This window comes from Lolium rigidum, chromosome 4, assembly GCF_022539505.1.
Source record: "Lolium rigidum isolate FL_2022 chromosome 4, APGP_CSIRO_Lrig_0.1, whole genome shotgun sequence".
Lineage (NCBI taxonomy): Eukaryota > Viridiplantae > Streptophyta > Magnoliopsida > Poales > Poaceae > Lolium > Lolium rigidum.
The window spans coordinates 122,429,701-122,436,081 of record NC_061511.1 but is presented as its reverse complement, the minus strand read 5'-3'; positions in this window follow the sequence as shown (position 1 = coordinate 122,436,081).

Genomic DNA, 6,381 nt, shown 5'->3' with positions numbered 1-6,381 from the left:
CGCATGCCAGTCGCCCACGTGGCGGGGCCTTTAGTCCCGGTTCGTAAGCAACCGGGACTAAGGGGGGGGGGGGGCCTTTAGTCGCGCATAATTAGTCCCGGTTGCGCAACCGGGATTAATGGCCCTTGCGAACCAGGACTAAAGCCCTTTTTTCTACTGGAGCATCCGGATAAGCATCATCTCCAGTATCATACTCATTGTCCTCATTAATAATCATGACCTTGCGGTTAGGACAATCTCTCTTGAAGTGACCCTTGCCACCACATGTATGACAAGCCATATCATGATTACGCGCCATATTCATGCTAGAACCACTTCCACTTGCAGTGTGTTGGACACATTGGAGACTGGCTTGCTAGACGAAGTAGGAAACGTTGCAGGATGCGATGATTGCGCCGGCGCCGTAGAGGGTGGCGCCCTAGATGTAAAGCGCCCAGCTCGGGTAGCACGTCCTTTGATTTGCGCCTCTTCAGCTAACTGTGATTCAGCTTCTCTTGCATGATGTAGCAGCTAATTCATAGTAGTGTAATTATGATGACGGACAATGCCTTTGATATTATACTTCAGACCATGTAGAAAACGTTGCATTGTCATCTCAAGTGACTCACGAACACAGCCACGCTGCATAAGCATCTCCATCTCCATGAAATAAGTATCAACCATCATAACACCTTGTCTCAAGAGGGTCAATTATCATATATAGATCACAAATAATTAGTGGGAACGAAACGAGCTTGCATAATTGTTTTCATCTCGCGCCATGTAAGAACTGGCACTTCTCCATCTTTTGACGAGCACGTGTAATGCCATCCCACCAACGCAATGCATAGCCATCAAACTCTGAGGAAGCAAGCTTAATCTTCCTATATTCAGTATAGTTATGTAGGCGCCACAACTTCTCAATTTTCAGCTCCCAAGTGAGGTATTCTTCAACATCAGGACCTCCTTCAAATTTGGGTATTGAGAACTTTGGCTTACCCAAACCATCGTCTTGCGGTTGTGGAGGTACACGGTGGGCTCCGAGTTCAGCAAAGCCACGACCACGGTTACCACATCCAACACCACGACCCGTAGCAGCAGCAGGTTGTTCTTCAAAATCTCCATGAACACTGTCCCCTTCTTCTTCTTCTTCTTCTTCTTCTTCTTCTTCTTCTTCTTCTTCTTCTTCTTGTTGTTGTTGTTATTGGGTCAGGTTCTCAACAGCTAGAGTCAACGCTTGAATATTGCGCTGAATATCCGTCATTTGTTCTTGCATTGTATTGACGGTCTCAGTAGTGGTATCAAGCTTCTTGGTGACCTTTTGAATTTCAACAGTAAGTCCTTCGTCCTGTTCGCGGAATTCACGTCGCATCTCATTACGAAGAGCTTCATACTCCCTCCAAGTCATAACATCAGCTCCATCCTTCTGTTTCTTGTTAATAATTTTAGCATCACTAGAAGACATGGTTAGTAGGTTAGTGCACTAAAACAAAAATATGTGTCTCACAACTCACTCAAAAATGATAAGAAAAGGTAAATCTTACCGCTCCAAAGTGAATTAGTATTGCTTACCACTTGGATTGACAACTAGTGCACGGATGTAGCGAAGCGAATATCAAGGTATAAGAACAATCACACGACAAAGCAGGATATTTGTGGGGGTGTAGGTAGGCTACCTATTTGCACCAATAACAAGCTCTAGCGCTGATCGTAGAACAACCAATGATACTCACACAAGGCGATAAATGTGGCAATGCAACTATATGGATGAAAGTTGCAATGCACTCGAGAGACACTAGCAAAGGTCAACGAAATAGGCATAAGATTTCTCAACTACAGGTGCAGAAAAGTAAACTAGGCCTTCAATTGATCTCTTACTAGAAATTTACCTTTCTTTTTGGATTTTCTTTTCATTACACGCAACACTTGTAGCTCTTTTTGCTTCTTTTCTATTTTCTCCTTTTTTGTTGATTTTATGACTCTACTCTTTGGAACACGGCCAACAGAAATTTGAAAGCACCAAAACCGTAACAAGCAGCCTGTCGAGCGGTAAAACTAGTCTCTTGTGGGAAAGTTCCTAGTCATGTATATCGAAAGGCTGTGTATATGGTTGGGAACAAGCAAACTGTACACTATGTGGACTCGGAGCAACAAAAACTGCAAACTAGATGATAGTAGAAACACAAACCCTAACAATCAACTAGATGGAAGAAAAAGATACGCAAAAACAACTACGAAAAACAACTAAAACTCAAAATTGATGCAATCTAAGGCTATGGCAAACCCTAACCCTAATATTTTTGGCTTTTTCTGGATAGGAAAACACTCACAACTCAACTATGGGGTGGATTGTGGATGGCTTACCGAGGAAATGCTGAAATCTGATACCAAGATGATAAGGGGTTGCCCGATCTTCTCAGTAAGCACGGTGGTGGTGATGAACGCACGATGAACACATCGGAGATAACACGATGAGGAGGTGGATATAACTTGTATGACACCGATGAAGTCTCTCGATTGATTCATGTCGCCAATGCAACAACTCTCAACCCTGCAAGATATTCGCAACTCCACACACTTGAGCACGTAGCCGCTGACCATGAAGCGGCAATTTTCAACAGTCTAATTCCCAATGGAGTAGCAGATCACACAAAACTTTCAGTAGCAAAACACCAGATCGATGCGAATTGGTGTATATATTCAATAGAGTTGCAAAGCAATCAACTATGAACTAGGGTTTATCTTAAACGTGGTCTAAACCTAATTTGGGGGCGTCCTGGGCACTTATATAGGGGTTCAGGACGACCAGAAGTCAATAAAATACATTAAAAACCAACCCAGATCGGGATCTGGTCGAGACTGACTCGGACACGGCCGACCTAGGGGCCGGTCAACTGGATCATGGACCGGCCGGTCCGGTTTGGACAGGGCCAGGGACCGGGCTGGCACCGGGCTGGGGTGCCAGGCTTACTAGATAGTGCCCGGTTGGAACAGGTGTGAGAGCCGGCTGGTGCCGGGCTCATCCGGCGTGGCGTCCGGTTGGAGAGGTGTCTAGATCATGTCTGCATAGTTCACGAACCGTACAATGACACACTTAAGGTTCGATGTTGTTTAGTAGATATGGAAACTGAGATGGAGACTGAATATTGTTCGGAGTCTCGGATGAGATCCATGACACCACGAGGAGGTCCGGAATAGTCCTGAGAATAAGATTCATATAAGGAAATTCATTTTTTCGAGGTTCGAAAAAATCGGGATTTTCCGGTGTTTGACCGGAGGGTTTCTAGAAGGTTCCGGAGGGGACACCAGTGGGCCCACGACCCCGGAAGGGGCCACCTGAGCCGAGGGGGTGCAGCCCAGCCCTAATGGGTCAGGCGCACCAGCCCTCTAGGCCCAGGCCAGCCATACCCCTAGGGTTTAGGGGAAACCCTAAAAAAGGGGAAGGCTTGGGGGAAGAAAACTCTCCCCCCTCCTATGCGCCGACCCTAGATGGAGTGGGGCCAAGGGGGAACCCTGGCCGCACCCTACCTCTATAACTAGAGGAGAGGGGTGGCCTGCCACTTCTCCCTTCCCTCAACCCTAGCCGCCACCTCTACTCCCTCCCGCTAAATCTTGCTCCGGCTTAGGCGAAGTCGTGCAGGAATTTCTCCTCCACCACCACCCCCATGTTGTCGTGCTGCTGCGATTCCGAGGGTATCTACTACCTCTTCTGCCCACTAGAACGGGGAGAGGAAGGACTTCATCGACACGGTACGTGTGACAGAGTACGGAAGTGCTGCTGGATTGCAGCCCTCCGGAAGGATCGTCTTCATCAACCACGAGATCTGATCTCGTTAAGTCTTTGGATCTTTGAGGGTTAGTTCTCATCTATCTCGTTGCTTTTGCTTCATAGATTAGATATTGGCTTTTCCATAGATTGGATCTTGGTTTTATTCGTTCTTGCGGTAGATTTTTTTTGTTTTACATGCCACAAACCCTACAGTGGTACACAATGGTTGTGGGCGTTGATGCTCTTGTTGTCATTTTATTTTTGTGTACTTTGCATCTTGCGGGGTGGTGGGATGAAGCGGCCCGGGCTAACCTTACATGACCGCATTCATGATACTTGCTCCACGCTTGACATCCAACTTGTATTGCATAAGTGGCTTTGCGGGTTTCTGCCTCTCTCACCATAGCTAAGATCGAATTTACAATCTGCACTTGACAACACTTGTATCAGTATTGTGGTTCTTGTTCGTATGTATTTCAGATTTTACTCGAAAGCCCCAAACCACATAAAATATGCAAACAGTTTTAGAGGCGTCTAATTTGTTTTTGCAGGGGTATGTGATGTGATATGGCCATGTGATTGTGACTATATTTGATGTATGAGATGATCATTATTGTATTATGGCAACCGGCAGGAGCCTAATGGTTGTCTTTAAATTTGTTAAGACATGTGTGTCTATTCATCATGTAATAGCTTTATTCCAAGTAGTTGTTATAGTTACTATTAGTGATGGACAACCATGAAGCGTTTCCACTGACCTTGACGCCATGTTGGTGATGATGGAGATCATGTCCGTGCTTTGGAGATGGAGATCAAAAGCACAAGAAGAAAGGCCATGTCATATCACATATTATGAATTGCATGTGATGTTAGTCCTTTATGCATCTTATATTGCTTAGGTAGCGACGGTAGCACTATAAGATGATCCCTCTCACTAAATATCAAGATAATAAAGTGTTCGTCCTTAGTATGCACCGTTTCTAAGACTCGTCGTTTTGAAGCATCACATGATGATCGGGTGTTATAGATTTTATGTGTGTGTACAATGGGTGCAAGACAGATTTGCACATGCGAATACTAAGGTTAAACTTGACGAGCCTAGTATGTACAGACATGGCCTCGGAACACGGAATACCGAAAGGTAGAGCATGGGTCATATGATTGATATGATGAACATGTTGAATGTTCACCTTTGAAACTACATCTTCTCTCGTGAAGATCGGACTTGTTGTAGTGGATTTGGTTCGTGTAATCACTAAGGCAACGTGAGGGATGTTGTTTTGAGTGGGAGTTCACCTAGTTAATTTAAGAATTAAAATTGAACTCAATTTATCATAAACTTAGTCTAAAATCTTTGCAAATATGTTGTAGATCATGGCGGCCCCCACCATCAACTTTAATTCGTTTCTAGAGAAAGAAAAGCTTAAGAACAATGGAAGCAACTTTACGAACTGGTTTTGTAATGTGAGGATTATCCTCACTGCTGGACTGCTGGCCTATGTGCTTGATGCACCGCTAGGTGCCCCACCTGCAGAAACTGCTCCCGATGAGGTATAAAATGTTTACTTCACTCAGAAACTCATTACTCCACAGTTCAATGTGCCATCATGTACGACCTAGAATTAGAGCTGCAAAAGCGTTTTGAGAATCACGACCCTTGTGAGATTGTCCGTGAGCTCAAAATGATATTTGAAACTCATGCGGCCGTGGAAAGCTATGAAGCATCTGAACAGTTCTTTGGCTGTAAGATGGAAGAGGGCAGCTCCGTTAGCGAGCATGTGCTCAAGATGTCTGGGCGCGCGGAGAAGCTCCATGATTTGGGAATAATGATTCCTAATGCGTCTAGGATTCATTGTGTCCTCCAATCACTACCACCTAGTTACAATAACTTTATGATGAACTACAATACGCAGTGCATGAACAAGGAGTTGCCTGAACTCTTCTCCATGTTGAAAACTGCTGAAGTGGAGATAAAGAAAGAGAACCAAGTGTTGATAGTCAACAAGACCACCAGTTTTAAGAAGCAGGGAAAGCCTAAGGAAAAGGGCAACTTTAAGAAGGGCGGCAAGAAAGCTGATGCGCCTCCTAAGAAGCGCAAGGCTGGCCCCAAGCCTGATGCTGTGTGCTATTACTGCAAGGGCGATATGCACTGGAAGCGGAACTTCTCCAAGTACCTGGCTGATCTGAAGAGCGGCAACATCAAGGTATATTTCATATACATGTTCTTGATGTGTATCTTACTAGTAATCGTAGTAGTGCCTGGGTATTTGATACTGGTTCGGTTGCTTACATTTGTAACTCGAAACAGGAGCTGCGGAATAAACGAAGACTAGCGAGGGATGAGGTGACGATGCGCGTTGGAAGTGGATCCAAGGTCGATGTGATCGCCATCAGCACGCTCCCCCTTCATCTACCTTCGGGATTAGTTTTAAATCTGAATAATTGTTATTTGGTGCCTGCGTTAAGCATGAACATTATATATGGACCATGTTTATTGCAAGGCGGTTATCATTCAAGTCTGAGAGTAATGGTTGCTCAATTTATATGAATAATATCTTTTATGGTCATGCACGTACCTGACATGAATGGTTTATTGTTATTGAATCTCGATAGTAGTGATACATGTAACATCC